Genomic DNA, 11,451 nt, shown 5'->3' on the forward strand with positions numbered 1-11,451 from the left:
GTCTCATCTGTAAAATTAGAGGGCTGAACTATACAATCTCTGAGATACCATCCAGGATTGACAAATGATTTGTGACCACTCTGCTGCCTCCAGTGCTCCTGATATTTATCGCTCCTGATATTTATCTCTGCCTTCATGTTCTATCTACTCTTAGATTCTGAGGAAACTCTTCTCACCTGCTAGACAAATTCTTGGTTTTATCACCTGGCTCTTCTTTTTGTTAGTTTATTTTTTCTTGATGGTTGAAAACTATAAATGGGTTAAATATTCCTCAGTTCAGAAGTCAGAAACAGTCAGCCCTGACAAACACAGTGTTTAGTTTAATTTTTTTCTTTTTGAACTTTTTTTGAAACATGGAATTAGTTACCAGCATTTAAAAATCAAGAGATCACACATAAATATCCAGATTTTTAACTTTACTGAATGAATCATAAAATCAAGAAACAAAAGGTGCTCATTTCTTAAGGGATCAGCTAGAGGAGTGATACTCCCTTTTAGCCTGATCTCTCCAGTTTACACCCCCCATTTCTCCCTTCTGATTGTCTTCCTGGCACTGAGGCCAAGTGTAGTTGCCATTTATTATTATGCCTTGTGTTGCTGGTTCACTGTTTATGTGGGGCATGGGCTCCTCCAGTTTACTACAAACCCCACCACTTCTTATGACATTGAGGATGAATGTCAGTTACTGTTTATTAGCACAATTACATTGTCGTATTCATATGCTGTATTGAAAATGAAACTGATATTTTATACCTGCATCTCTATCAAAAGTAAGAAAACATATTAAACTAAAAGAGCCGAGTGTTTTATTTGTCCAACTCAGTGTACAGTTTTCTTTTCCCTTCCTGACTTCATTTGTGTTTGTAACCTCTACTCTAAGTTGAATATATTCTCAATATATTCCACCTTCACAAAATATATTTATCCCAGAGTCTCCGTTTTTTCTCTTTGCATCCACTTCTTATGCCTGCCTGCTCCACATAAAGTAGTTGGGGAAGTTTGTTGGTGGCTGTAATAGAAGAAGCCAGCTAGAAGATTTGAAGTTTTATAGTAAAAAAGAAAGTACTAACCTGGTATTGTTTCAAGACAGAATATTTGTTTGAACTCACCTAAATCTGCCACATCACTTCCAAAGGGACCATGAAGAAATATTGCAGATTTGCTGCAAAGGCAGAAAAAGTGCTTTAATAGCATTCTAGTCATAGCTTTGCACCATGGGAGTTTCTGTTCCCAGTTGTCATAGCTGAAGTATGCTGATTTTCCGTGACATTTTTTGGGTCTATTTCCCTGGAACACACATTTAAAGAGTTTAAGAAAGTATAATTCCTGGACAGATGCTTCCTTCTAAGAGTAATCTTGACATAGTTGCTAACTTCTTTTTGCGTCAAAATCACCTAGGTGATGCAGATTCCAAGGCCTCATCCTCAGAAATTCTGATTGTGCAGGTCAAGGTGAAGTATATGTGTCTGCATATGTCAGTGGAGGTACTGATCCAGGTGATCAGTGGCTCACACTTTAAGAAACGATCATCTATGAAGGGTTAGCCATGCTGCCTCAGCATGGAAAGGCAAACCTTGCCTTTTTCTTTAAGTTTATCTGGACAAACATTTAAACAGTTTCTCAGTAACTCACTTTAGGGCCACACACTCAAAAAAAGAGTCAGAAACCAGATTAACACAATACTACTACAATTTGAGAACTTCAACAAGAAAATAAAAACCCTAGACACAGAGCAGAGCTTCCTATCTCCATTTTCTGGCCACTAATAGGCATAGATCAGAAAAAAGCATCACTTACTTTTCTCCATATTATACAACCCCAACACATAAAGGTGTCTAAAGGACAAGGATATGGGGAAATCACACTCCAAACCTCAAATGAACTATTTTCCCATTTACAAATGCAGGGCAAATATTATAACACAATTCCTGTGGTGTTATTTCTTCTGGTGTGGGTGTTCTTTAAGTGAATGAAGTAGCTTGCTTCTCTTTCCAGGACATGCTTTGCTTTTCTCTGAACAAAGTTCAGAAGTTTGTAGCAGCTTGTGCTTGGAAAAATTAGCTGCTTGAGGTAGTAGATGGAGGCTATGCATTCTAAATGCTTATTAACAATACAGGTTCTGGAGGCGGAGCAAGATAGTGGAAGAGAAGACTCTACCAATTGTCCTCCCCCTGCAAGGACAGCAATTTAACAGCTATCTACACAAAAAAGCACCTTTATAAGAACCAAAATACAGGTGACCACTAACGCTCCTTGGTTTTAACTTCATATCACTGAAAGAGGCACTAAAGAGGCAGGAAAAAAAGACTTGAATCACCAACACCACCCCTCCTCCACCTCCCAGCAGCAATGGCATAGTGAAGAGAGTGTTTTTGTCCCCTGGGGAGGGGAGAATTCAGCAACTGTGAGGCATTGAACTCAGTGCTCTCCTGTTATCGCAGAATGAAAAACCATACTTAACTCAGCTGACCCTCCATGTGGAGGGAGCATTTAAACCACCCCTAGCCAGAGGGAAATTTCTGATCCCAACAGTTGGAACTTGAGTTCCTGTAACACTTGCCACCGTGAGCCAAAGTGCTCTAGGGACCTAAATAAACTTGAAAGGAAGTCTAAGCCACAATGACTGCAACTTCTAGGCAAGTCCTAGTGCTGAACTGGCCTCAGAACCTATATTAGTCTGTTCTCACATTGCTATAAAGAAATATCTGAAACTGGATCATTTGTAAAGAAAAGTGGTTTAATTGATTCATGGTTCCACAGGCTGTACAGAAAGCACTGTGCTGGCATCTGTTGAGTTTCTGGGGAGGCCTCAAGAAACATAAAATATGGCAGGAGGCAAAGTGGGAGCAGGCACTTCACATGGCCAGAGCAGGAGGAAGAGAGAGTGAGGGGAGAGGTGTCACACAGTTTTAAATTACCAAATCTCATGAGAATGAACTCACTATCATGAGGACAGTATAAGGGGACGGTGCTAAACCATTCATGAGAAACCACCCCTATAATCCAGTCACCTCCCACCATGCCCCCCCTCCAACACTGGGGATTACATATTGACATGTGATTTGGTGGGAAAACATCTAAACTATATCAGAGCCAGAGAACTGGGGGAAATGCAACCTACTGAGACACCAACTGAAGTGGCTAAAGGAGTGATGGCATCACCTCTACCCTAACCCCAGGCTGCACAGCTTGCAGCTGCAAAAGAGACTCCTTCCATCTGCTTGAGGAGAGGAGAGGACAGAGTGGGGAACACATTGTCCTGCATCTTGGATAGCAGCTCAGCCACAGCAAGTTAGAACACTAGTCAGTCTTGGGGCCCCCTTTCCAGGCCCTAGCTCCCAGATGACATTTCCAGATGTATTCTGGGACAGAAGGGTACCTGCTTCCTTGAAGGGAAGGACCCAGTTCTGGCAGACTTTATTACCTGCTAACTGAAGAGCCCTGTGTCCCTGAATAATCAGCAGTGATACCCAGATACTACATCGAGGGCCTTGGATGAGATACACAGACTTGCTGGCTTCAGATGAGACTCTGGACATCCCCAGATATGATGGCTATGAGGCAAGACTTCTGCTTGAGAAAAGCAAAGGCAAAGGTAAAGTGGACTTTGTCTTATACCTAAGGAACCAGCTCAGCCACAGGAGAGTAAAGCACCAAGTGGGCTCTTGGGGTCCCCGATTCCAGGACTTGACCTTTGGACAGCAGTTTTGGACCTTGCCTGAACCAAAGGGAAGCCCAGTGCTCTGAAGGGGAGTCCCAGGCCAGGCAGAATTCACCACAGCTGACTGCAGGGGCCTTGGACCTCAAGGGAACATTGGTGGTAGTCTGGTAGTACTCCCTGTGGGCCTGTGGTGGCAGTAACCATGGAATGAGGCTCCTCTACCTTTGGAAATGGTAGCAAAGAGCAGGAAGGACTGCATCTTGTAGTTCGAGTGCCACTTCAGCCACAATATACTAGAACACCAGGTAGACTACTAAGGTTTTTGACTGCAGTCCCTGGCCCCTGGATGGCAACTCTTGACACACCTGGGGCCTGGAGGCACTCATCACCCTGAAGGCAAGGAAACAAGCCTTACTGTCTTTGCCACCTGCTGATTGTACAGCCCCAGGGCCTTGAGTGAACACAAGTGGTAGGCAAAGAGTGGTTATAGCAAGCCTTGTATGAGACACAGGGCTGTGATGGCATCAGATGTGATCCAGCACAGTCCTAGTAGTGATGGCCACAGTGGTGCTTGTGTTACTCTACCCCCAGCTCCAGGAAGCTCAGAACAGACAGAGAGACTCTGTTTGGGAGAAAGTGAGAGAAGAGAACAATAGTTTCTGCCTGCTAAACCCAATAATTCTTCCAAATTTTGTCCGAGCATGAAAGCAGTACCTTAGTGAGTCTGCAGGAACAACAGCATTACTGGGCTGGAGGTTCCCCATAAAGTAATTACAGCCTAGGTGATAGCACCAAAGTCCTTTTGAATTTCTGGAAAGCCTTCCCAAGAAGGATGGGTAGAAACAAGCCCAGACTGCAAAGAGTAAAATCAATATGTAACTCTTCAATGACTAGAAACTAACAAATATCCACAAGCATCAAGACCATCCATCGAAACATGACCTCACAGAACAAACTAAATAAGGCACCAAGGACCAATTCTAAAAAGACAGAGATATGTGACCTTTCAGATAGATAATTTAAAATAGCTGTGTTGAGGAAACTCAAAGAAATTCCAGGTAACACAAAGAAGGAATTCAGAATCTTATAAGATAAATTTAATGAAGAGATTGAAATAATTAAAAAAGAGTCAAACAGAAATTCTGGAGTTGAAAAAATGCAATTGACATACTGAATAATGCATTAGAGTCTATTAATAGCTGGATTGATCAAGCAGAAGAAAGAACTAGTGAGCGTGGAGACAGGCTATTTGAAAATGAACAGTCAGCAGGGATAAAAGAAAAAAAAGAATTAAAAAAATGAAGCACACCTACAAGATTAGGAAAATCGTCTCAAAAGGGCAAATATAAAATTTGTTGACCTTATGAAGTAGGTAGAGAAAGAGATGGGGTAGAAAGTTTATTCAAAGGGATAATATCAGAGGCATTCCCAAACTTTGAGAAATATATCAATATGCAAGTACAAAAAGATGATAGAACACCAAGCAGATTTAACCTAAAGAAGATTACCTCAAGGCATTTAATATTCAAACTCCCAAAGGTAAAAGATAAAGAAAAGATTCTAAAAGCAGCAGGAGAAAAGGAACAAATAAGATACAATGGAGCGCCAGTATGTCTGGCAGCAGACTTTTCAGTGGAAACCTTACAGGAAACCTTTCCGTGGAGAAAGTGGCATGACATAGTTAAAGTGCTGAAGGAAAAATCTTTCAGCCTAGCATAGTATATCCAGTGAAAGTATCCTTCAAAAATGAAGAGAAATAAAGACTTTCCCCGACAAACAAAAGCTGAGAGATATCATCAACACCAGATATTACCTACAAGAAATGCTAAAGGGCATTTTTAAGTCTGAAAGAAAAGGATGATAATGAGCAAGAAGCAATTGTCTGAAGTTATAAAACTGACTGTTAATTGTAAGTGCACAGAGAAACACAGAATATTATAACACTGTATCTGTGGTGTGTAAACTACTATTAAGTAGAAAGACTAAACCAGGAAACAATCAAAATAATAACTACAACTTTTGAAGACATAAGCCATACAATAAAAACAAATAGAAACCACCAAAAGTTAAAAAGCTTGGAGACAAAGTTAAGGTGTAGAATTTTTATGTTTTTGCTTTGTTTATTTATTCAGTGTTAAGTTGTTATCAGTTTAAAATAATGGGTTATAAGGTGTTATTTGCAAGCATCATGGTAACCTCAAATCAAAAAACATACAATGGAGACTTAAAAATTAAAAGCAATAGGGCCAGGTGCAGTGGCTCACGCGTGTAATCCCCAGCACTTTGGGAGGCCCAGGTGGGCGGATCACGAGGTCGGGAGTTCGAGACCAGCTTGATCAACATGGTGAAACCCTGTCTGTACTAAAAATACAAAAAATTACCTGGGTGTGATGGCAGTCACCTGTAATCCCAGCTACTCAGGAGGCTGAGGCAGGAGAATCACTTGAACCCGGGAGGTGGAGGTTGCAGTGAACCAAGACAGCACCACTGCACTCCAGCCTGGGCGACAGAGTGAGGCTCCATCTCGAAAAAAAAAAATTAAAAGCAATAAATTAAAACATACCACCAGGGAAAACCATCTTCACTAAAAAGAAGACAGGAAAGAAGGGAAGAAGGAAGAGAAGACCCAAACCACAGGAAAATAAATAACAAAATAGCAAGTGTAAGTTCTTACTTATCAATAATTACATTGAATGTAAATGGACTAAAATCTCCAATCAAAAGACATAAAGTGGATGAATGAATTAAAAACAAAACAAGACTCAACGATGTATTGTCTACAAGAATAACACTGTACCTGTAAAGACACATGTAGATTAAACATAAAGGAATGGCAAAAGATATTCCATGCAAATAGAAATTTAAAAAATCAGGAATAGCTATAGTTATATCAGACAAAATAGACTTTAGAACAAAAAACTATAAAAAGAGACAAGGAAGTTTATATAGTGATAAAGGGGTCGATTCAGCAAGAGGATATAACAATTGTTAATGTATATGCACCCAACACTGGAGTACATAGATATATAAAGATATGAAGCAAATATTATTAAACTGGAGAGAGATAGACCCCAGTACAATAATTTCTGTGGAATTCAACAACCCACTTTCAGCATTGGACAGCTTATCCAGATAGAAAATCAATAAAGAAACATTGAACTTAATCTGTACTGTAGACCAAGTGGACCTAATAGATATTTATAGAACATTTCATCCATTGGCTGCAGAATACACATTATTCTCCTCATCACATAGATCATTCTCAAGGACAGACTATATGTTACTTCACAAAACTAGTCTTAAATCTTTTTAAAAAATAAAATTATATCAAGTATCTTCTCTGAAGAAAAGTGAATAAAATGAGGAATCAATAACAAGAGGAATTTTGGAAACTATAAAAACACATGGAAATTAAACAATATGCTCCAGAATGACAGGTTGGTGTATGAAGAAATAAACAAGGAAATTTAAAAATTTATTGAAACAAATGATAATGGAAACACAATATGCCAAAACCTGTGGGATACAGCAAAAGTAGTACTAAGAAGAAAGTTTATAGCTAGAAGTGCCTACATCAAAAAAATAAGAAAAACTTCAAATAAACAACATAATGATGTATCTTAAAGAATGAGAAATGCAAGGACAAACCAAAATCATTATTAGTAGAATAAAATAAATAAAGATCAGAGCAGAAATAAATAAAATTAAAACACAGAACACAGAAGATATACAAAATGAAAAGTTGGTTTTTTTGAAAGAACAGCAAAATCAACAAAACTTTAACCAGAATGAAAAAGAAAAGAAGAGAGAGGTCTCAAATAAATAAAATCAGCGATGAAAATGGAGAGATTACAGCTGATACTGCAGAAATGCAAAGGATCATTGGAAGCTACTATATGCCAATAAACTAGAAAACAGAATAAATAAATGAATTCCTAGACACATACAACTTACCAGAATTGAACCATGAAGAAATCCAAAATGGGAACAGACCAATAACAAGGAACAACATCAAAGCTGTAATAAAAAGTCTCCTAGCAAACAGAAGCCAGGGAACTGATGGATTCCCTGCTGAATTTTACCAAACATTTAAAAGACTTATACCAATCCTACGTAAACTATTCCAAAAAATTGAGAAGGAGAGAATCCTTCATAACTCATTCTATGAGGCCAGTATTACCCTGATAACAAAACCAGACAAAGACACATCAAAGAAAGGAAACTATATGCCAATATCCCTGATGAACATTGATGCAAAAATCCTCATCAAAATACTAGCAAATGAAATTCCATAATACATTAAAGAGATCATTCAGAATGACCAAGTGGGGTTTATCTCAGGAACACAAGGATGGCTCAACATATGCAAATCAATCAGTGTGATACATCATGTCAAGAGAATGAAGGACAAATACCATATTATCATTTCAATTGATACTTAGAAAGCATATGATAAAATTCGGTATCTCTCCATAATAAAAACCCTCAATAAACTGGGTATAGAAGGAATATACTTCAACATAATAAAAGACATATATGATGGACACACAGTTAGCATCATACTAAATGGGGAAAATCTGAAAGCCTTTCTTCTGAGAACTAGAAAATGATAAGGATGCCCACTGTCAACACTAGTATTCAACATAGTACCGGAACTCCTAGCTAGTACAATTAAACAAGAGAAAGAAATAAAGGATATCTAATTGGAAAGGAAGAAGCCAAATTATCTTCATTTGTAGATGATATGATCTTCTATTTGTAAAAACCTAAAGACTCCACCAAGAAACTATTAGAATTTATCAACAAATTCAGTAAGGTTGCAGGATACAAAATCAACATATAAAAATCAGTAACATTTCTATATGCCAACAGTGAACAATCTGAAAAAGAAATAAGAAAGTAATGCCATTTACAATAGTAATTAAATACTACAAACAAAATTAAATACTAGGAATCAACATAACTAAAGTAGTGAAAGATCTTTGCAATGAAAACTATAAAACACTGGTGAAAAAAATTGAAGAGGACACACAAAGAAATAGAAATATACTTTATGTTTATGGATTGGAAGAATCAATATTGTTAAAATCTCCATAATACCCAAAACAATCTACAAGTTCAACGGAATATCTATTAAAATAACAATGATATTCTTCACAGGAATGGAAATAACAATTGTCAAATTTATATAAAAACGCAAAAGACCCAGAATAGCCAAAGCTATCATGAGCAAAAAGAACAGAACTGGAAGAATCACATTACCTGACTTCAAATTATACTACAAAGCTATATTAACCAAAACAGCATGGTACCAGCATAACAACAGACACCTGGACCAATCAAGCAGAGTAGAAAAGTCAGAAACAAATTCATACATGTACATTAAACTCATTTTAAACAGAGGTGCCAAGAACATACATTAAGGAAAGGTCAGTCTCTTCAATAAATGGTGGTGGGAAAACTGGATATCCATATGCAGAAGAATGAAACTAGACCTCTATCTCTCACCATATACAAACACCAAATCAAAATGGATTTGAATCTTAAATCTAAGACCTCAAGCTATCAAACTATTAAAGGAAAATCTTGAGGAGACTCTTCAAGACATTGGGTGGGGCAAATATATTTTGAGTAATACTCCACAAACACAGGTAACCAAAGCAAAGACGGTTAAATGGTATCACAGTAAGTTACAAAGCTTCTGCACAGTAAAGGAAACAATCAACAAAGTGAAGAGACAACCCACATAATAGGAGAAAATACATGTAAACTATCCATCTGACAAGGGATTAATAACTAGAATATATAAGGAGCTCAAACAACTCAATATGAAAAAGTATAAATAATCATATAAAAATGGGCAAAAGATTTGAATAAACATTTCTCAAAGGAAGACATGCAAATGGCAAACAGGCATATGAAAAGATGCTCAGCATCACTGACCATCAGAGAAATGCAAATCAAAACTATGATGAGATATCATCTCACCCCAGTTAAAATGGCTTACATCCAAAAAGAGAGGGAATAGCAACTGCTAGCAGGAATGTGGAGAAAAGAGAACCCATGCATCTGTTGGTGGGGATGTAAATTAATACAACAACTGTGGAGAATAGTTTGGAAGTTCCTCAAAAACCTGAAAATTGAGCTATCATGTGATCTACCAATTCCACTGCTAGATATATACCCCCAAAAAAGGAAATCAGTATATTGAGGAGAGATCTGCACTCCAATGTTTATTGCTGCACTATTTACAATAGCCAAGACTTGGAAGCAACCTAAGTGTCCATCAACAGATGACTGGATAAAGAAAATATGGTACATATACAAGTGGAGTACTATTCAGCTTAAAAAGGAATGAGATCTTATTTGTAACAACATAGATGGAACTGGAGCTCATTATGTTAAGTAAAATAAGTCAGGCACAGAAAGGCAAACTTTGCATGTTCTCATTTATTTTGGGGAGCTAAAAATTAAAACAAATGAACCCATGGGGATAGAGGGTAGAAGGATGGTGACAAGAGGCTGGGAAGGGTAGTGACAGGTGGGGAGAAAGTGAGAGTGGATATTGGGTAGAAAAAATTAGAGTTACTAAGATCTAGTGTTTGGTAGCACAACAGGGTGAGTATAATCAAAAAATTTAATTGCACATATTTAAATAACTAAAAGAGTAGAATTGGATTGTTTGTAACACAAACAATAAATGCTTGAGGTGATAGATATCCCATTTACCCTGATGTGATCATTACACATTGCATGCCTGTATCAAAGTGTCTCATGAACCCCATAAATATATATACCTACTATGTACCCACAAAAATTAAAAATTTAGTTAAAAAATAGTAACTACCTTGTAGTATTGTTTGAGTAATAAATAAGAATTTAAATTTCACTATTTGGTACATAGTAGGAACTCAATAATTGGTAACAGTTATATGTAAGGTTAGCTCTTTTCAGGTACTATTTATATTTTTCTGTGAACTGCTTTTTCATTTCCTTTCCCCACTTTTTTTGTTGTTGGGTTATGGCTGTTTTCTTCAGATTTGTAAAGTATTTTTGTGTATTAAGAAAATTTTTTCTTTGTCATGTTTTGAAAATTTTTTTCTCAGCTTGTTATTTGTCTACAAATTATTTTCCATAGCATTACTTTTTTCATGAATACATTTTAAATTTTGCGTAGTCTTTTCCTTTTTGGGTTTCAGAGGTTTAAGCCTTGTTTAGAAAGGCCTTTCCATTTCAAAATCACTTTTTGAAAAGGCTCTTATGCTCTCTTGTATTGCTTTTACAGTTATTCCCTTTGGTCCATCTGGACATTATTTTGGTATAAGAAGAAAATTGTGATCTACCTTTCTTTCTTTTTGAAATGTCTAGCCACCTGCTCCAGTATTAATGATTGAATATCCTATGTAAGGTGAAATCCTTGCCATCTAACAGATGATTGATGTTTTATTGTTCTTCAAACCCAAATAGTATGTGGCCCAATCCTAATTCTTCTCACTCTCATTTTTCTTCTGTATTTGACATGAAGAGAAGGTGACTTGAGCAGACATATTACTTAGGCAAGTCACTTTCCTTTTTTATAAGTGAAAAATACAGAGGCACAATGTGACAGGTTTGGCCTAACTGTAAGGTCCCTTAAGAGCCTGTGAGAGTTGTTCAAAGAAATAAGTTTCCTGTTGAAGGATAGATATAAAACCCTTTCCACATCTAATATTCCATTATATGTGTATATAATAAATAATTATACCATGCCTCCCCTGTTGGATATTTGCATAGATTTTTCTGAACTAGCT

The sequence above is a fragment of the Pan troglodytes genome, chromosome X (genome assembly GCF_028858775.2).
Source record: "Pan troglodytes isolate AG18354 chromosome X, NHGRI_mPanTro3-v2.0_pri, whole genome shotgun sequence".
Lineage (NCBI taxonomy): Eukaryota > Metazoa > Chordata > Mammalia > Primates > Hominidae > Pan > Pan troglodytes.